This window comes from Herpailurus yagouaroundi, unplaced genomic scaffold, assembly GCF_014898765.1.
Source record: "Herpailurus yagouaroundi ecotype Mexico unplaced genomic scaffold, PumYag 182, whole genome shotgun sequence".
Lineage (NCBI taxonomy): Eukaryota > Metazoa > Chordata > Mammalia > Carnivora > Felidae > Herpailurus > Herpailurus yagouaroundi.
The window spans coordinates 59,306,612-59,328,735 of record NW_024412413.1 but is presented as its reverse complement, the minus strand read 5'-3'; the positions used below and the strand labels follow the sequence as shown (position 1 = coordinate 59,328,735).

At 39.9% G+C, this 22,124-nt stretch overlaps 1 long non-coding RNA gene and 1 other non-coding gene across 2 annotated transcripts in view; both read left to right on the top strand.

Moving 5' to 3' along the window:
• Positions 1 to 22,038, top strand: part of LOC121040902 (uncharacterized) — a 27,838-nt gene extending 5,800 nt beyond the window's left edge. Inside the window, exons 2-3 of the long non-coding RNA XR_005795491.1 lie at positions 19,740 to 19,847; positions 20,568 to 22,038. This is a non-coding gene — a long non-coding RNA (uncharacterized LOC121040902). The remainder of the gene's footprint in view (positions 1 to 19,739; positions 19,848 to 20,567) is intronic.
• LOC121041165 (U4 spliceosomal RNA) lies at positions 3,541 to 3,676 on the top strand. Its single transcript, XR_005795594.1, has one exon. It is a non-coding gene; the product is annotated as a U4 spliceosomal RNA (small nuclear RNA).
• Positions 22,039 to 22,124: the final 86 nt, after the last annotated feature.

Here is a 22,124-nt window from a genome sequence, read left to right as displayed (position 1 = left end):
TTCTTTCTTTCTTTCTTTCTTTCTTTCTTTCTTTCTTTCTTTCTTTCACAACTGACTCCTGATTTCAGCTTAAGTCATGATCTCAGTTTGTGAGATCGAGTCCTGCATGGGACTCTGTGCTGATAGCATGGAACCTGCTTGGGATTCTATCTCTCCCTCTCTCTCTGCCCCTTCCCTGCTCTCTCTCTCTCTCTCTCAGAATAAATAAACACTAAAAAAAAAGTGTTCAAAGGAAACAATCAAAAAAACTAAAAGGCAACCGATGGAATGGGAGAAGACATTTGCAAACGACATATCAGATAAAGGGTTAGTATCCAAAATCTACAAAGAACTTACCAAACTCGACACCCAAAAAAACAAACAGTCTAGTGAAGAAATTGGCAGAAGACATGAATAGACACCTTCCCAACGAAGACATCCAGATGGCTAACAGACACATGAAAAGATGCTCAACATTGCTCATCATCAGGGAAATACAAATCAAAAACACACTGAGATACCACCTCACACTGGTCAGAGTGGCTAAAATTAGTAACTTGGGAAACAACAGATGTTGGCAAGGATGTGGAGAAATGGGAACCCTCTTGCACTATTAGTGGGAATGCAAACTGGTACAGCCACTCTGGAAAATAGTGTGAAGGTTCCTCAAAAAATTAAAAATGGAATTATCCTACGACCCAGCAATAGCATTACTAGGAATTTATGCAAAGGATACAGGATTGCTGATTCATAGAAGGACATGTACCCCAATGTTTATAGCAGTGCTATCAACAATAGCCAAATTATGGTAAGAGTCCAAATGTCCATCAACTGACGATTGGATAAACAGAATGTGGTTTATATGTTCAATGGAATACTAGAGGGCAATGAGAAAGAATGAAATCTTGTCATTTGTAACAACATGGATGGAACTGGAGGGTATTATGCTAAGTGAAATAAGTCAGTCAGAGAAAGACAGATATCATATGTTTTCACTCATATGTGGAATTTGAGAAACTTAACAGAAGACCATAGGGGAAGGGAAGGGGAAAAATAGTTTCAAACGGAGATGGAGGCAAACCATAAGAGACTCTTGAATACAGAAAACAAACTGAGGGTTGATGGGGGGAGTGTGGGGGAGGGGAAAATGGGATGGGCATTGAGGAGGGCACTTGCTGGGATGAGCACTGCGTGTTGTATGTAAGAGATGAATCATGGGAATCTACTCCTGAAGCCAGGAGCACACTGTATACACTGTATGTTAGCTAACTTGACAATACATTATATTAAAAAAAATAAAGTGTTAAAACTTGCAGAAAGGGATATATATTATTTATGGATATAAATGTATATAGTAGAAATACTAACATGTTTGTGAGAATGATAAATACCAAATTGCTGATGGTAGTTACCTTTGGGGATTGAGGAAAGGTATATTGGAGATGTCAATTCAAGTGATGTTATATTTTTAAAGCTAGGTGTTAGATATGTAAGTGTAGGTGTTAATTAATGTTCTTCATTCTGTCTTGTAGGACACAAATATTTCATAACAAAAAATAAAAATTTAAAAAGTCATAATCTGTATAATCTTAACCTAAAAGAACTACATCTTTAAACACCTATTACTATACCTTGTATATAGTAAACAGTCAAAAAGCATTTGTTGAATGTAAAAAACAAACCACATTTTTCCAATAGGGAGTAATAATTGGAGTCTACTTTTCTATGTTCTCATTTTAGTAGATATTATTGGAAATTTTATGGCGACCAATAAAATATGTTTTAAAAAATGTGTTCAAATAGATCATTAACTGGAAGTCCTATTTATCCTGTCATCTGATTTAGTGAAATGTAGAATGTTTAGCAGACACCAGCATTACAAAATAACTTAGTCCTTGAGGAGGAAATCAAACAATAAGTGTGTCAGTAAGATTTTAATCTCTAGGACCCTGCATCTAGTAGTCATTAAATAAATATTTGTTGAATGAAGCAAATACAGGATATATAAAATTATGTGAAGTGCAAAGCCTGTTTTTCTGAAACTTTGAGGCAAAGATTTTCCTGAGAAGTTAGCAACTTTGGGGAAAAAAATCAATTTAAATTGCTGACTCACACTCAGAAGAGTGAGAACTCTCTCTGTGTGTTTAGGAATTTTCCCCACGGACTACACTATTTTGTACAACTGGAAGGCTCTAAACATTCATATAGATGTGCTGGATAGGATAAACAAAACATTGCTCTTCCTGTTAATGGATTGCTTAAGCAACATCTCTAAATCGCCAAATTTTTATCTACATAGTAAACTGTCTAAAATATATTATCAAGTAAAGGGAGCACCTGGGTGGCTCAGTCGGTTAAGCGACCGACTTCAGCTCAGGTCATGATCTTGCGGTTCAAGCCCCACATTGGGCTGTCTGCTGTCAGCACAGAGACTGCTTCAGATCCTCTGTCCCTTTCTCTTTCTTTAAAATAAACATTTTAAAAATATTCATGGAAGGGGTGGATAGAAACAATTTTCTAGCGCCAATACATCAATGGAAAAGAACAAATCTTAACATGGTAAAGCATATTAGATCTTTGTCTTTGACTTTCAAGATGAGTTGTTTATTTATTTTTTTTTTTAATTTTTTTTTTCAACGTTTATTTATTTTTGGGACAGAGAGAGACAGAGCATGAACGGGGGAGGGGCAGAGAGAGAGGGAGACACAGAATCGGAAACAGGCTCCAGGCTCTGAGCCATCAGCCCAGAGCCCGACGCGGGGCTCAAACTCACGGACCGCGAGATCGTGACCTGGCTGAAGTCGGATGCTTAACCGACTGCGCCACCCAGGCGCCCCAAGATGAGTTGTTTATTTAAAGTCTTGTTAAGGAAGGACAGGGACAAGTGCAGAGTGATGGACAGGCCCATCTTAAATGGAAAACTCCATGGGATGTTTTGGAGATTTGTAACATGGGAAAATGTTAAACATAAAATGTCAGTTGGAAAAAGAAAACACATGCAAAATGTATATGATTCCAAATATAGGGTGACCAAATAATTTATTGTTGAAACTGGGACGTTCCGGGGAATGAAAGTTGGTGCTGAAATACTTAAAATTATATATATTTTTCGTTGGTTTGAAACCCTCTCAGGAGCTTCCCGTGTGAAATCTGAAAAAAGGCTCCATACTCAGAGGGCAGGGAGAGAGGAAGAAAGAGGCAGTCACTCCAGGTTGGGAGGTGGCAGTTTTAATAAGCAAAGGGAACTTATACACTAGGGAGGCAGCAAGGCGAATGGATCCCTGCACCCACCCAGTGCACCTTAAGAGTTTATAAAGATGGCCTAATTGGGTTTAGTCACATATACCGTTCAGGTGTTCTCAGCACCACATCACTATCTCAAGGCTATGTCCTTGGAGCAGGATCTGGGAGTGGGAAAGGCAAGTGGAACCCACTTACCAAACACAGGGCAGGGGGTAAGGATCCTCTGATCACCCAGGGCCAGCTCTCAGGTCAACTGGTGGTCACATCTTTTCAATGATGCTCCCTAACATTTTGAAGTATTTATTAAAAGATAAATTAAGCTTTGCGCAGTGGCAGTATCATAGCCAATGAGGTTTATCCGAGGCGCGATTATTGCTAATTAAAAGATAAATTAGTTTTTAATTTATTAGAATACATATAATAAATAGATCTACTCAAATCTATTTTCAAAAATAAAATTCTAAAAATTGTAACATAGATCTGTGAATATTAAAACATAAAATCTTCTTTATATTGATTATTCAAACATCTAACTAGCCTAACCAGAATTCTTATTGTTGGTACTTATTTATGTCTTTTAATCAGTATACTAGCTGTATCTGACTCTACCGAGTTACTAGGATTTCTTTTTTTTGAACAATGTATTTTTTTCAATGTGGTCTTATTTTTACCTTTTCATAAAATTACATATAATTTTTTTATGTTTATTTATTTTTGAGAGAGAGACAGAGTATGAGCAGGGAAGGGGAAGAGAAAGAGGGAGACACAGAATCAAAAGCAGGCTCCAGGCTCTGAGGTGTCAGCACAGAGCCCAACATAAGGCTCGAAATCAAGAACCATAATCAAGACCTGAGCCAGTCAGACGCTCAACCGACTGAGCCACCCAGGCACCCCAAAATTACATAAATTGATTAATACGTTTGAAATTATTGACAAACATCAACTTACTCTTTTCCGTAGTCCATAATTTATTTATTTACTTTAAAAAGTTTGTTTATTTATTTATTTTAGTAACCTTTACACCCAACGTGGGGCTTGAACTCACGACCTTGAGATCAAGCATTGCACCCTCTTCTGACTGAGCCAACCAGGCGCCCCTGTAGTCCATAATATATATATTTTTAATGTTTATATAGTTTTGAGAGAGAGAGAGAGAGAGAGAGAGAATGAATGGGGGAGGGGCAGAGAGAGAGTGGGACAGAGGATTGGAAGTGGGCTCTGCACTGACAGCTGAGAGCCCCATTCGGGGCTTGAATTATGACCTGTGAGTTCATGACCTGAGCCAAAGTCAGCTATCAACCGACTGAGCCATCCAGGTACCCCATCCATAATATTTTTAAATGAGAAAATACTTTTGCTACAAGTGCTGAGTACCTAGTAACTTCAGAGGAAATTCTACAAAATGGAGCCTATTTTCTTTTTTTTTTTGTATTGAAAAGCATATGTATCTACATTCAAAAAATAAATTTTTGACAAAAAAAACTTGCTTCCACGGTTTCACTAAATCTAGATATGCAAAGTCAGAGAGCTTCTCAATTTTACTCCATTCCAATATAGAATATAAGTTTACCCATTAAAAATAGAAGTTCCATTAAGTTCTTGTCATAAACCCATATAGTCCAAAATGTAATTATGGAATACAGAATTTCAAAATCAGACATACACAATTGAGTTCTCATTATTAACTTGTTCTATTCCTCTGTTGCTTTTGCAGAAGATGAATTTAAATATCTTGCTATTTACCTTGTTTTTAATAATTGCAATTTGCTAAAAGTTTCAGCAATGGTGTTTCATTTGTTGAATATTGAATCCACATTTCTAACTGATTTTGAAGAAAATGCAATAAAGATTTAGAAGACTCATTTACAAAAAGCTACAAATGTAAGGCACAGGTAGATTTACAAGATTCAAAGTCTCTCATATTTCTAAAATCTAATTAATGACAGGCAGTAAAGACAAGGGTGTCCCGCCATGCTGAAGTGTTTTTTTAAATCATTTTATTGAGATACAATTCATATACTGTAAAATTCACTCATTTAAAATGTACAATTTAGTGGTGCTTAGTATTTCAGAACATTTTCATCACCCTAAAAGGAAACCCCATGCACATTCAAAGTATTTATTTCTTTATTTCCTTTAATTTAAATTTTTTTTACTGTGAAATATAATGTACATACAAAGAAATGCATATATATGTACACACACACACACACACACACACATATATATATATATATATATATATATATATATATATATATATTAATAAGTAACCATAAAGTGAATACCCTTGCAACTCTCACTCTGGTCAACATATTAAACATTGCCACCCCAATGTATACTATCCTCTTTTGACCATCTAGAGGTAAACACTATCCAGACTTTTGTTAAAATAATTTCCATGGTTTTCTTTTTAGTTTAACTACTTACAATTTTCTTTCCTTTTTAAAAATTAAGATATAATTGGGGGACCAAGGTGGCTCAGTCAGTTGAGCACCTGACTCTTAATTTCAGCTCAGGTCATGATCCCAGGGTCATGGGGTTGAGCCCGGAGTTGGCTCTGTACTGAGTGTGGAGCCTGCTTGAGATTCTCTCACTCTCTCTCTCTCTCTCTCTCTCTCTCTCTCCGTTCCTCCCCCTCCCTCTTTCTCTCTCTCTCTCTCTAAAAAAAAAAAAAAAGAGAGAGAGAGATAATTGACATATAACATTATACTAGTTTTAGGTGTACAACATGATTTGATATTTGTATATATTGTGAAATAATCACCACAATAAGTCTGGTTAACATCCATCACCATATATAATTACACAATTTTTTTCTTGTGGTGAGAACTTTTATGATCTCTCTTAGCAACTTTCAAATATGCAATACAGTATGATTAACTATAGTCACCATGATGTACATTACATCCCTAGGACTTATTCATTTTATAACTAAGTTTGTACCTTTTGACTCCCTTCACCCATTTCCCTAGGAATCCCACTCCCTTCTCACCCCCAACTCCCACCCCTGAAACGCCAATCTGTTCTCTCTCTATGAGCTCAGTTTTTGTGTTTGGTTTTGTTTTTAAGATTCCACACACAAGTGAGATATTAAAGAGCTATCTGTGATTATATTCCTAAAAAATACGGTTTTGTTTTACCTATCTCGATTCTTATATATCTTGCTTCTCTTGATCAGCATTATGCTTACCAGATTTGCTTGTTGTGTTGTACGTGGAAGTAGTCTGTTCATTGTCATTACTGTGTATTCAAACTCATGAGGATTTTCTAACAACCACTTGGTTGTTAGATCTGTAGAACATTTGGTTATGGCTGTGTAGAATAACTATCTTTTGGTGAGAGAACTTTATCAGCAGAGGGTTTTGATATTTGTTTTGACTTGTTTTATGGCCTACTGTAAGGTTAAGTTTTATACAAAGTATTTATTTATTTATTTATTTATTTATCGTCTTTTAAAAATTATTTTATTAAAAAATTTTAATTCTAGTATAGTTAACATACAGTGTTATATTAGTTTCAGGTGTACAATGTAGTGATTCAACAATTCTATACATTACTCAGTGCTCATTGAGATAAGTGTACTCTTAATCCCCTTTACCTATTTCACCCATCCTAACAACCCCCCCACTATCAGTTTGTTCTCTATAGTTGAGTATGTTTCTTAGTTTGTCTTTTTTTCTTTGTTTTCTTTCTTTCTTTCTTTCACGTTTATTTATTTTTGAGAGAGAGAGAGAGACAGAGTGCAAGCAGGGGAGGGGCAGAGAGAGAGGGAGACACAGAATAGGAAGTGGGACAAGCTGTCAGCACAGAGAGAGCCCTATGTGGGGCTCCAACTCACGAACTGTGAGCTGACCTGAGCCAAAGTCGGATGCTTAACCCCCTGAGCCACTCAGGTGCCCCTCGTTTGTTTTATTTTTTAAATTCCACATGAGTGATTACATATGGTATTTGCCTTTCTCTATTTCACTCAGCATTATACTCTCTGGTTCCATCTATGTTGTTGCAAATGGCAAGATTTCATTCTTTTTTATGGCCGAGGAACATTCCATTGTATATATATACACCACTTCCTTATCCATTCATCTATTGATGGACATTTGGGCTGCTTCCATAATTTGGCTGTTGTGAATAATGCTGTAATAAGCATAGGGGTGCAAATATCTTTTTGAATTAGCGTTTTGTATTCTTTGGGCAAGATACTCAGTAGTGGAATTACTAGAAAAAAGTACTTAAAAATTTTTTTTTAAGTTTATTTATTTATTTTGAGAGAGACAGAGACAGTGCAAGCAGGGGAGGGGCAGAGAGAGAGGTAGAAAGAGAGAATTCCAAGCAGGCTCTGGGCTGCCAGCACAGAGCCTAACATGGGGCTCGAACCCATGAAACTGTGAGATCATGACCTGAGCCAAAACCAAGAGTTGGATGCTCAACCTACTGAACCACCCAGACGCCCCTGAAGTATTTACTTTTAACGTCAGTTTTCCCACAACAAGTCTGTAGTTCAGTTACTCTGAATATAAATTAAAATATTTGTAAGAGTTGACAGATAAAACTTCTGCTTTGATTGGTAGAAGATCACAGCTTGGTTGGAAGCAATCATTAATGCTATATGCACCACAACCAAGTCCAAGTGCATTTCTCCTGCACAGAATTTTAACTTACTGAAAACATTGTTCTCTCATTATGACACTGGACTCTATCAACTTTTGTACCTGCAATTATTACTGCCAAAATGATAACTTTATCTTCAATGTTGAACTTTGAGGTTGAGTTTTCTTTTACATTTACAATGTTGCATGTTTTCATCTTTGACAGAATTAACTTCAAAAACTTTACTTTCATTTTAATAGTTGGATAAAAAAATCAAAGCATTATTATAATGAATTCATTTTCTACTTGAATAACATGATAATACTGACATAAAGTGGCATTATTAGCCATTTGTGAAATTCTTCTGCTAATGAGTTGACACATCAACAGCTTTGGCTTTATTTATCACATGTGCACAAGAAAACTTGGAATCAAAACTGTCATTTGTTCAAAATGCAAAGTGATTCTTCATCAAGTGATATGTAAATGTGTCATCTGAAGTTGCAGGTGTTAAGTCTTTGCTTTTGGGTACAGTCTTCATAAAATAATAACTAACTTTTTAAAAAAGATTTTATTAAATTTTAAAAAATATTTATTTTTGGGGCGCCTGGGTGGTGCAGTCGGTTAAGCGTCCGACATCAGCCAGGTCACGATCTCGCAGTCCGTGAGTTCGAGCCCCGCATCAGGCTCTGGGCTGATGGCTCAGAGCCTGGAGCCTGTTTCTGATTCTGTGTCTCCCTCTCTCTCTGCCCCTCCCCCGTTCATGCTCTGTCTCTCTCTGTCCCAAAAATAAATAAACGTTGAAAAAAAATTTTTTTTAATATTTATTTTTGAGAGAGAGAGAGAGAGAATGGGGGAGGAGCAGAGAAGGAGGGAGACATGGAATCTGAAGAAAGCTCCAGGCTCTGAGCAGTCAGCCTAGAGCCAACACAGGGCTTGAATTCAGGAGCTGTGAGATCATGACCTGAGCTAAGCTGAAGTCCGACACTTAACCCAAGCACCCCATTTAAGGATTTTGTTTTTAAGTAATCTCTACATACAACATGGAGCTCGAACTCACAATCTGGAGATCAAGAGTCACGTGTTTTATCCACTGAGCCATCCAGGCACCCCTCAAGGTGCTATATTTAAATTTTTAAAAAATCTTTATTTATTTTTGAGACAGAGAGAGAGAGAGAGAGAGCGCGCACGCAAATGGGGAAGGAGCACAGAGAGATGGAGACACAGAATCTGAAGCAGGCTCCAGGTTCTGAGCTGTCAGCACAGAGCCTGACGTGGGGCTTGAACTCACAAGCTGTGAGATCATGACCTGAGCTGAAGTTGGACGCCCAACCAACTGAGCCACCCAGGCACCCCACAAGGTGCTATATTTAAAGAAGAAGAATTAGAAGTTGGGTGGTCAAAACCCAAATGCCCACCATATCCATTATGTTTTTTTCATCTGACTTACAGTGTTCTTTGTCACAGTTCTGCATCAGTCCTGGTGTCTTCAGTGCCCATGACATTGATACAGTATCCTAGCTTCACACTTTCTTGATCTCCCCAACTTTAGCGGCTATTTCTGTTTCAGGTAGCCACAGGTCATCACCTCAATCTGGACTTTTAACACTCAGAGGCATTCTTTCTCTGAACCTTTAGCTTCTTTCTCTCTTTCACATAGTATGATATTTCCAGGTGTCTCAGTTTTGTCCCCTCTAATCCCTGATCTTTGGCCTCATTTACTGCAGGTCCCTTGACCCTTTCCTTCACTTCCTCCAATCTATCAACTGCTGCTCCTGCCTTCACTTTTTTCCCAGGAGAGGACCCACCCATGATCCATTGTAGCAGTCAATCTCTTGCTACTCTAATACTGAGCTTGTGGTCTTACACTGAGCTACTGTAGCATCGTCTATATTCCTAGCTAGCTGTCTCCCATTTCCCCAGGAGTTCATTTAAATATTCACCATTATTCTCAATACTCCAACCCCACAATCTACTAGTTATACTGAAAATTGAAGGTACCAAATGAGGAAACCCTACATTTCCCGTGTTTCCCACTGACCAACATAATTTTCCTCCCTGTAGTTTTATGGACTAAGTGTCCCTCCTCTTATTGTAAGGCTAATTCCTTCCCCTGATCTGAATCCAGTCCCTTCCTGCATCTTACTCCCACAGTTACTCATTCCCTAGTCTGGGTCCTCAACCTCTCCTGTCCACAGGCTCTTTCCCCAACTCTAGAGACACACTTGCATCTGTCATCTTGAAAAGACTCCCTCTGCACCCTGACATCTCTTTCTAGATATTGCCCTGTCTTGCTCTTCCCTTTGAATTCAAATTCTTCAAAAAGAGTAGTTTATATTCCCCCTCTCCACTTCTTTACCCTTGTGCTCTCCTCAATCTAGTGCAAGTTAGCTCTTTTCTTTGCCAGTTCCTGTAACCTCCAGATTAAAAAATTAATGGGTGCTAGTCAGCTCTGACATTGACTGACCTCGCTATGGTATTTGCGTCTTGTCTGGTCCCTCTCTCTTGAGATTTCTCCTTAACACACCTTCCTAAGTCTCCTCTGAGGAGGGCTCCATCCTCTGTGTGTCCCCAGCCCCCCCCCCCCCCATACCGGCCCTGTTCTCTACATAGAACCAACTTTGTGAACTTCCTTATTGAGTTGGAAACTGTACTTCTATGTCTGTGCAATTTGGTTTTAGGAGGGAAGAGTGATGCCATTTGTCAGAGGAGACAAGTTCTTCAGTTCTGCTGGTCTAAGGACATGTTTAATTTCCCAGGTATTGTAGTCACTTCTCATTAGCCATAGAAGTGGAAATGAGAACATACCACGGACAATAAAGTTTTCCTAAACTTTAAAAAGCTGACTTTTAAATGCTGTTTCCAGATGGCTTGTATTATACTGACAGCCCAAGTTATAAAAGTTGAAAAGGCACAGGGAAAGCTGGGACTCAAGAAGTACAGGATGTAATCATTTTGAAAGTACAAGTTGCAGAAGTAAAGCTGGATGTACCCTCCCCCCGTTATTATTCAGCGTCTGGGTGTACATTTATTTATTTATTAAAAAAAATTTTTTTTAACGTTTATTTATTTTTTTTGAGACAGAGAGAGACAGAGCATGAATGGGGGAGGGGCAGAGAGAGAGAGAGGGAGACACAGAATCTGAAACAGGCTCCAGGCTCCGAGCTGTCAGCACAGAGCCTGACGCGGGGCTCGAACTCACGGACCGCGAGATCATGACCTGAGCCGAAGTCGGCCACTTAACCGACTGGGCCACCCAGGCGCCCCTGGGTGTACATTTATAATAGTGCCTTTGTTTATTTCTTTTTCAGGTCTTAGGAGGGCTGCGGGGGACGTCCAAAGACATTGTTCCTTGAACATAATAGTTGCTTAATAAATATTCATTGAATGAGAAAGCAGAGACAGACACTTCAGAACTTCACAGATATGAAGAGTTGTTCACTGAGATATGCTGCAGGTTTTTGGTGTGGGTGGAAGTGGTGATAAGATGGCAGTTTTACGTGGAACACGTAGGGCATAGAGGCAAATGAATAGAAAACAGTGCCACGAAAAACTGATGTGATGGCATAACAAAGTTACCCAGAGCTGAGGTCTCTTTAGTTTAGACCCCAAAAACCTGGTATCCCTTAACTTTTAAAATATTCCTTCAGCTTTTCTTTTTCTTTTTTTTTAATTTTTTTTCAACGTTTATTTATTTTTGGGACAGAGAGAGACAGAGCATGAACGGGGGAGGGTCAGAGAGAGAGGGAGACACAGAATCGGAAACAGGCTCCAGGCTCTGAGCCATCAGCCCAGAGCCTGATGCGGGGCTCGAACTCACGGACCGTGAGATCGTGACCTGGCTGAAGTTGGACGCTTAACCCACTGCACCACCCAGGCGCCCCTCAGCTTTTATTTTTCAAATCCGTACCCACTTAACACAAATGAGCTCCTTTGAGCCAGGCAGTGGGGTCATGGAGGTAAGGAGACTCGTGGTCTATACCACACACACCTTCACATTGCACAGGGATTGAAACCTGTTTAAAGATGAATGAAGATGCATATAAATCCTCTAGTGTTTAGCATAGAGGATATACTCAAAAAGAGTTGGTTCTGTTGATTAACCCAGATATGGTGGTCTCTTGTGCTCTAGCTCTGATAGCCATGTCTGTTTCTGCCCCACATAAACCCAAAGGCAGAATGCAGAATCTCTCCAGTTTCCCCCCAAAGAATCCACTTACAAAAGAGTAGTGGTGTGCAGCATAGCTTTTACTGAAGATTTTGTAGGGGAAGAACTGGAAGGTGATCCCATGCCTTGAAGAAAGCAATTTAAAATCCATTACTGGTTTGATCCCCCAAACTTCTTGCTGACCTTCATCACAGGGCCTTCTCTTCCTGCTGCTTTTCCACCTGCACCCAGCCTCTTGACTTCTTCCCGTTGCTCTGGGCATGTCCCCCAGGAACATCAAATTCTCTGTCATGCAGATTGATTTAACTTGGTCCCACTTCCTGTTCCAGGTGTGCAAACCCATGTCTCTCTTGGTGCTCAGCAAACAAAGGATTACCCAGATCTAATCTCTTTATGGGGTATATATGTCCTGTTTGCCCAGCTTTTACTTGTATTGTCTCAGCATAATTATTATTTTTTTAAATGAAAAAAAAAATTTTTTTAATGTTTATTTATTTTTGAGACAGAGAGAGACAGAGCATGAACAGGGGAGGGCCAGAGAGAGGGAGACACAGAATCTGAAACAGGCTCCAGGCTCTGAGCTGTCAGCACAGAGCCCGACGCGGGGCTCGAACTCACGGACGTGAGATCATGACCTGAGCCGAAGTCGGATGCTTAACCGACCGAGCCACCCAGACGCCCCTCAGCATAATTATTAATACCCCTCTTCACGCTTTCAAAAATGACTTGGTTTGGACAATAAATTATATGTTCCAAGTTACAGGCAGATTTTCTCTCTTAAGTAGCTAGTTTCTTGGAGTCTACTTGTTTTCTCAAATGAGATGGTAACTCTTTATTTCTATTTTTTTAAGGAGGCTCTACTGCCCAGGGCAAAGTTTCAACTTATGACCTTGGGATCAAGAGTCATGTGCTCTATGGACTGAGCCAGCCAGGAACTTAGAGTTAGGTAACTCTTTATATCAAAGGATTCGACCTTCTATACATTTATATCCTTTGTCTTGGTAGCTCTTCAATAAGTATGTCTTACATTAGACAATGTGAATCAAAGTGTATGAACAGCCTCCTGCAGGGGTGTGTGTGGGCAGGACCCTCCTTAAAGAGTGTTCATGCTGAGGAACCCTAGTGGGAGATCAGGTTGATGGAAAAGGTGGGGCCTATAGGGGGCAGGAACTGCTTGAAGATTAAGTGAGATTGCATGTGTATGCGTGTGTGTGTGTGCACGCACACACGTGTGCACATGTACATGGATGGAGAAATCTCAGTACAGTGGCAGAAGTTCAGTGAATGTTAGTTTCATTCTCTCACATTTATAATCCATTAACTGTTTTTCAGCTTTATTGAGTTATAATTTTTTTTAATGTTTATTTCTGAGAAAGAGAAACAGAGTGTGAGTGGGGGAAGAGCAGAGAGAGAGGGAGACAGAATCTGAAGCAGGCTCCAGGCTGTCAGCTGTCAGCACAGAGCCCTATGTGGAGCTTGAACTCGTGAACTCTGAGATTGTGACCTAAGCCGAAGTCAGACGCCCAACTGACTGAGCCACCCAGGCACCCCTTATGAGTTATAATTGATATAATTTCACTCTTATGCGGATCCTGAGAAACTTAACAGAAGTCCATGGGGGAGGCGAAGAAAAAAAAAAGAGGTTAGAGAGGGAGAGAGCCAAAGCATAAGAGACTCTCAAAAACTGAGAACAAACTGAGGGTTGATGGGGGGTGGGAGGGAGGGGAAGGTGGGTGATGGGTATTGAGGAGGGCACCTTTTGGGATGAGCACTGGCTGTTGTATGGAAACCAATTTGACAATAAATTTCATATTAAAAAAAAAAAGTAAGATATTTAAAGCGTACATCCTTGTGATTTGATCTATCTCACTAGCGTTTTTTTTAAAGCTTATTTTTATTTATTTTGAAAGAGAGAAAGAGAGTGAGTGGGGAGGGGCAGAATGAGAGGGAGACAGAATCCCAAGCAGGCTCCACTCTGTCAGCACAGAGCCCGATGTGGGGCTTGAACTCACAAACCATGAGATCATGACCTGAGCTGAAGTCAAGGGTTGGATGCTTAACTGACTGTGCCACGCAGGCACTCCTTTCACTAGCTTTTTATGTGACTTAACATTTGCTTAATGTGGGGCAGTTTCCAAAATGCTGGCAAAAACATCATCTAATATTAAGTCCCAAAATCCCTCTAAGAGTGTATTATTATTATCCCTATATTACAGAGGGGATAATAGGATCCAAGATCAAACAACTTTGTTTTTAAATCATCAATAGCTAGATTCTTTAAAAAACAATTTTAAAAACTGCATGAGGGGCGCCTGGGTGGCGCAGTCAGTTAAGCGTCGGACTTCAGCCAGGTCACGATCTCACGGTCCGTGAGTTCGAGCCCCGCGTCAGGCTCTGGGCTGATGGCTCAGAACCTGGAGCCTGTTTCCGATTCTGTGTCTCCCTCTCTCTCTGCCCCTCCCCCGTTCATGCTCTGTCTCTCTCTGTCCCAAAAATAAATAAAACGTTGAAAAAAAAATTAAAAAAAAAACTGCATGAAAAGCATTCATGGAAATGAAAATGAAAGAAAGATAATAATCCAACTCACCAGAGTTCAGTCACCCTATCAAATCAAACTGATTTTTCCCCCACATTTCACTATGCAGACATGATTTTAACATTTTAATTATAGTGTCAAAACAATGTCCTTTTTTCACTTAATATACTGTCTCTCTACATAATCTTTATACATTTAATTTTTTTAATGTTTATTTATTTTTGAGAGAGAGACAGAGAGCAGAGCATGAGTCAGGGAACAGCAGAAGGAGAGGGAGACACAGAAACTGAAGCAGGTTCTAGGCTCTGAGCTGTCAGCACAGAGCCTGACATGGGGCTTGAACCCACAAACTGCGAGATCATGACCTGAGCTGAAATCAGATGCTTAACTGACTAAGCCAACCAGGTGGCCCTATAATCTTTATACATTTTAATGACTTGTATTATAATTCATAATTCATGTAACTTCTAGTAATTGGATATTTCTGTTTAAAAATATTTGTGTTTGTAAATACTGCTGTATCACTGGGACTTTAGATCTGTGTTTTGTACTATATTATATTTTTGGGAGAAGGTCAGGGAGCATAAATATTTTCATGGCTCCACAAGAGGTAGTTTGAAGATAGAAAAACTCCTCTAAATTATAGCAAAGGTGACTGAGGTCTCTGTAGATCCATTTCTTTTCTGTCCCACAGTACATAATTCTGTGCTTTTTTTTTTTAATTTTTTAAACGTTTATTTATTATTGAGAGACAGACACAGAGTGTGAGCAGGGGAGGGGCAGAGAGAGAGGGAGACACAGAATCCGAAGTAGGCTCCAGGCTCTGAGCTGTCAGCACAGAGCCCAAAGGGGGGCTTGAACTCACAAACCGTGAGATCATGACCTGAGCTGAAGCCGGATGCTTAACCGACTGAGCCACCCAGGCACCCCAATTCTGTGCTCTTTTATCTAATGAGGTCTTGATGGTTTTTGTTTACCAATATATGTGGACATTTGTATGACACACTGTTAGGTGTTTGCTTGTCATATTTGCTATAGCTTCTATGTCCCAGAGAGGAAACATTATTGTGATCAAGATAGTTATGGTCTTTAATGTGAAATTAGTGGGAATAAGAAGGGGTAAGACTGGAGAAAGGGGAATCAGAAGGGTACAGGGATCTAAAGAGGAGACGACAATGTTAATGGCTTGGGGAAGGAGACCATAGTGGAAATAGTAGTAATATTTTGCATTTGTATAGTATTTTCCAGTTTATAGAAAATATTTAAAAATCCATTGTCTTATTTTGAAATGGAGAGAAAGGATGAATCCTACATGCACTGCAAAGAAAGAATGAGTGGGACTTGGTGACTGGTTATATAAAGTAGTAAAGAAAGATTACAGTGATCTAAAATGGATCAAGTGCAATTATCTTGAGCAATCAGGTGTTTACCACACACTTAAGTTTATTTACTTATTTTGAGAGAGAGAGAGAAAGAGAGAGAGAGAGAGAGAGAGAGAGAGAGAGAGATAGAGGGAGTGGGGGAGGGGCAGAGAGGGAGGGAGAGAGAGAATTCCAAGCAGGCTCCACACTGCCCAATGCAGGGCTCCATTTCACGAACTGTGAGATCATGACTTGAGCCGAAATCAAGAGTCGGATGCTCAACAGACTGAACCACCCAGGTGCTCCTAATATACGCTTTTTGATTAAAAGGTGTTTCTTTTTACCAACATCATGATTCTCATTTTATAGATATGAATTCTGCACTTTTGTAAATTGCTTAGTGTGTGTACATGAAAACCAATTTCTTTGCTTCTTTTTCTTGAAAGAGAAAATAATTTGAGGTTGGTCTGAAATGTTAACTATCTGACAAAACTCAATAAATCCAGCCAGGAAAACATCTAGCTCAACTTTTATAACACATAACACTGACATCTTTTTGCAAACATGATGTATTGACAAATGAATTGAAATAGATGGTTTTGACAGCATTAGTCATGGGTCACATTGCTCTGGGCAGAGATATCACAGTCATCATTTGAATTAAAGAGACTCCTTTAATATAAAATATTTATCTTGGGTGGACAGGTTAACATTCAGAATTAATGTTTTCACAAAATGCCAGATTAATGTATTTAAGTAACAAAAAAAGGAATAGATTAAAGGAAGAAATATTCCAAAGCTTCAACATGATTAAGCATAACATAAACACAGATTGGATATTAAATTTATCCACTAATTTTTCTACCCTTGCCTTGGCCAAGGTGGTGTTGTCTTCAGGAGCCTCATGTCAGCTCGGGCTCTTTGTCTCTACCTCTCCCCTCTTGATGAGCCAAACTCATCTTGGATGTTCAGTTGTTTCTGCTTGGGTTTTTCAAGGGCAAGTCCTTTCTGTCTTGAATCTATGTGGTTTTGAGTCCAGGTGGTGATTGACCTATTTTGTTCTGTTAAATCTTACATTCTCTTTGAAGCTTTAGGACCTAATCTGAAAGGGTCAGAGGAAGAAAATCTCCCTTGGGGAAGCAATTGTACTTCAGCACAGAACCATCGATGTCCAATCTATTGACTCATCTGCTCTGAAGCACAGGCTGTTCTTCTGGGTTAGTCTTGCACCTGCTTTTATATGCCTTCCCATTGGAGCTCAGAGGTCTTTCAGGGCCAACCAGTTCCACCATCCATAATCTTCAGTGAAGCCTGGTCCCAGCTCATATCAATATTCAGAAACTGAACAGCATGACCTTTCATTAAATGCAAATACGAATGAGTCAAAGAATTTTGTGCTGGTTAACCCTTAAGATGACTGGGTGGTTAATAAATTCATGATGGAAAAATTACTACTTTGGATGGGATTTTAAAAGGACTGTAATTATGTTTCTTTGGCAAAATTAAAATTTGATGGTGTAAAAAGAAAACCACAGGCCCAAAATTGTAACAGTTATTGTTTTTTAAGAAAAATTAAGATTTTATTTTAAAGTTTATTCATTTATTTTGAGAGAGAGAGAGAGAGAGAGAGAGAGAGAGCAAGCAGGGGAGGGGCAGAGAGAGAGAGAGAGAGAGAGAGAATCCCAAGCAGGCTCCAGGCTGTCAGTGCAGAGCCTGACATGGGGCTCAATCTCATGAACGAGGAGATCATGACCTGATCCAAAATCAAGAGTTGGACACTTAACTGACTGAGCCATCTAGGTGCCCCAAAATATTTTATTTTTTAAGTAATATCTACACCCAACGTGGGGCTCAGACTTACAACTCTGAGATCAAGATCGCATGTTCTACCAACTGAGCCAACCAGATGGCCTATGGTGTCACTTATGTTAATGCCCCATGTCACTAAACCAATACTTAATACCTAAGTAACCGTAGTTTCAATACTCACCCCAGGAATGTAGGCTTTAACCACCCAAACTGTCAACACTAGTAGGTCATTTCCTAGTAGACCCCTTTGATTCCCCTTAGGATGGTGACATGCCTAAAGCAATGCATTCCTTGGTAATAATACATTCCTTTTTTTTACACCCCTTCTCTGTCTTTAAAAATCTTCCATTTTTGTACAGTTCCTTGGATCCCCCTGTATTTGCTAGATGGGATGCTGCCCAATACACGAATCACTTAATAAAACCAATTAAATCTTCAAATTTACTTGGTTGAATTTAGTTTCTTAACAATGGAAAATTGGGGAACAATTGCCTAACCTAGATAATAAAAGCAAAGTCATAACCCTTTTAAATTTGTTTGTTTGTTTGAATGAGATAGGGGAGGTTGGGAGGGTAAGAATGAACTGGGAGAACATAGAGATCTGTATTTGGAACATGGACAAATGTACTTGGCAATTAGAAACAATAATATTAATCATCACTGTTTTAACTACACCTTATAAACTGACTACTTTTCAGGGAAATTGAATTTTGTCTACACTACTGGATAATGTCTGGAAAAATAATTTCCCCACATGAAGGCCTTAGATCAACTTCCATTTATGCTTTTGATCAAAATGCCATTTGGCTCATTTGTTGCAGGAGCGGTGTAAGGTATTTGCCTTTTATTATAGTGTCAGTTATAAGTTTGGTTTATTATTGAGTAAATGAATTGAAAGCTTCCCTGAAAATCTGAGAGAGAAATGTTCAGGAAGGAGTTCATACCATTTGTGGATAATTGGTCGCACAATTTGCTCTTCTTTGTAGAGAGAGGCATGTGTTTGTGATGGACATAACAGCTACCTCCATGACCCCACTATCAGAAAAGTTTCTCATGTCTCAAGTTCTTGTTCGGTGGAACAAGAATGAATGGGAAGAATGTCACACAACACACTGACTTGCTGTGAGGTGTAAAGAAAGTACTTGGAATAATGCTTCTTTCTTCGTGAAAACTTTGAGTGAAGATTAATGACTTGAGATAGTGGCCTCCAAATTCTTTTGGTTATAGACACTAATCAGGTTGACATTTGAGCACCCCCATGTGTGTGTATTTATTTATAATTTATATACATATATTATTGGAAATTTGTCTATAAGCATGTCATTGTTCACCAGGTTCCTTTCTTCCCCCAAGTCCTTTTTAAAAAAATTTTTGCTTTTATTCAGGTCTGAGGTGGAATATCAAGAGTTGGGTTTTGGAAATGTAAAATCTGAGAGATTGAGGAGACAGGTGAAATAGTTGAGATTAGAGTTGGGGAGAGACGTGTGGGCACAGATACAATATGAATTTGGGATTTGTCAAGATATGGTCAGTGCATCAATTCACCAAGGGAGTGAGTGAAGATAGAGAAGTCCAAGGACTGAGTTCTGGAGCATGGCAACACTGGGAGTTGGGCAGAAGGGCAGGAGTCACCAGTGTAAAGACCAGGGAAGAAGGAGGAAAACCAGGTGAAGTGTGGCATCCTGGATCCCAGGAAACAAAGCATATTAAGCAGGGCATGATCAGCTATGTCAAATGCTGATAGGTCAAGTAAGATGAAGACTGATAAAGGGCTATTCGATTTATCCATGGTTATTGGTGGCTTTGACACAAGCACTTACAGGGGCATTGTGAGGCAAAGCCTGGTTGGAATGGGTTTTTAGAAAGAATGCGAAAAGGAGAAACCAGAGACAGCATGTACTCTTTGGAGGAGTGATTATTATAGGAGAACAAGGAAGTGGGTGGTACCTGTGGGGGAGAGGCACGAGTTTTCTTACTTGCTTGTTTTTTGTTTTTTGTTTTGTTTTGTTTTGTTTTTAAGGTGAGAGAAATAACTGTGTTTGTGTGCCGACAGGCTGGCTCGAGTTGGTGAGAAGGAAGTGAGTGTCATATGCAGGAGGACCTGGTGCACAGGTGGAAGGACTGGCTGACATGCACGTGGAGAGTTCATCTCTGATGATAGGTGAGAAGGCAGCCTGTGTTCTCAAAGACACTGAGAGTCTGAGGTACTGGGAGTGGTGGAAGTTCTCTCAAAATGCTTCAATTTTCTCTGTAAAGTAGGAAGCAAGACTGCTTCCTCAAAGTGAGCTGGGGGACACACTGGAAGTTTGAGGAAAGAGAAGAAAGGGTAAAGTATTTGCCTGAGAGTGTGGGGCAGAATGGGCTAGGGAAAGGATAATATGCTAGTTGGGCAGCATTCAGGGCCCAATAGAAGTTTGTCAATTTAAAGTGTTTTTTTTTAAATATTTATTTATTTTGGGGAGAGCAAAAATAAGTGGGGGAGGGGCAGAGAGAGGGGTACAGAGGATCTGAGTGTGCTCTGTGCTGACAGGCTGACAGCAGCAAGCCTGATGTGGGGTTCGAACTTACAAACCTCGAGACCATGACTTGAACCGAAGTGGGATGCTCAATTGACTGAGCCACCCAGGCACCACTTTTTTGAAAGTTGTTGTTGTTGTTGTTGTTGTTTTTAGGAAGTTTGTCAATTTAAATATGCATCAGCTTAGCTGTTCTTCAGCCATGTTCCACGTGTGGAGCAGGCACAGGGTGGATTCAACCAGAGTTGTAGTTTGCCTGAGTGAGGATGCTTTTCCTGAAGACAGGCAAGTGAGTTGAGAATAAATGAGGGAGTGATTAAAATGATTGTCCAAGCAGCAGTGTCATTTCTTCCTTTCTGCTGTAGGCTCAAGTGGCTGCTGTTGAGATGGGCAAGTTCATGAAACCTGGGAAGGTGGTCCTGGTCCTGGCCATAAGTTACTCCAGATGCAAAGTAGTCATCATGAAGAACGTTGATGATGGCACCTCAGACCATCCTTAAACCATGCTCTGGTGGCTGGAATTGACCACTCTCCGTGCAACATGACAGCTGCCATGGGCAAGAAGAAAATTGCCAAGAGGTCAAAGATCAAGTCTTTTGTGAAAGTGTGATACCATAACTACTTTTTATTAACCAATGTCTTGACCCTCCAGCAACTGGATGCAGCACACAGTGTGCTTTCTGAGGTCCCTGTTAGAGCACATCACTGGTCACTCTCCCAGGAAACAGGGTGGGGATGTTAGTGACACAGCAGTTGGGCAGTGAGTTTGGGAAACACTTTGGGATTTACACAAGGATGTAGGAGAAAGAAGAGAGAGGAAAAAGAGGAAGAAGTAGGTGAAGCAGAAAGGAACAAGTAGAAGAGGAGGGAGAGAAGGCAAAGAAGGAGGAAGAGGAAATGAAGGAGACAAGTGGGGATCAGTCACGATCCTTATCCTCATGTACATTCAATTAGCCCATAACATCTGTCCTCCTTACGACTGACAAGGTAGGGGATTGTTGGGGAGGAAGACCTTCCTCTGTCCTATGGTCCTTCTAACTGGACTTAGAATCAAATTGACATGAGACAGATTAACAGGAGAAAATCAAATTTAATGTGTGTATGTACGGGGAATCCACACAGACATGAAATTCTGAAGATAATGAACAACATGAAGCCTACATGAGCTAAGAACAAAGCTAAGGGCCTGAGGCCACAAAGGGGAGGAAAGTCATTAGCCCAGAAGGTGAGAAGAGATGCTTGGAAAAACAAGATTGTTCTATCGTGCAGTGGAGTTCCCTTGGTAAAAAGGGGTCTCGGTTAGTACTTCTCTTTCTGTTGCAGGCTCTCCTTTCCAGTGTAAATTTAGGCAGTTATGGGGGAGGCAGAAAGCCTTTCTGGTATCTGCTGGGTTTTTATTACTTTTAACTCGAAATGATCTTTATACCAAAGTGGCGCATTTTGGCATGTCTCATCCTGTACCCCTTCAGGATGGTCACTTGTTCTCAGGCTGAGGATGCCCTCAGGTGACTGCCACCCCTAGACTTGCTTTGATTTTAAAATGAACTACCCCTCCCTATTTTCATTTTTTAAGAGTTAAGAATTCATAAGCCAAGAAGGTAGCATCTTGTACAATACATGGTTTTTGTTCAACACTCTCCCTACCCTCCTACCTATTACAGACTTTTTCGCTCAAATGGGAAAGGACAAGGGGTCTTGTTTTGGTGCTGTGCCAGCACCAACCTGGGCAGGAGGTATTTGCTGATTCTTCCGTACTGGACACCACTGGGAGCTCCTGAGAAAGACCAAAAGATTTTATTAAATACACACACATTTATGGCAACATTCCTTCTCTCAGAAAGATTACAACTAATCGCTTCTCGGCCTTTTGGCTAAGATCAAGTGTAGAAAGATTACAACTTACCTGAAATAATGGGCATATT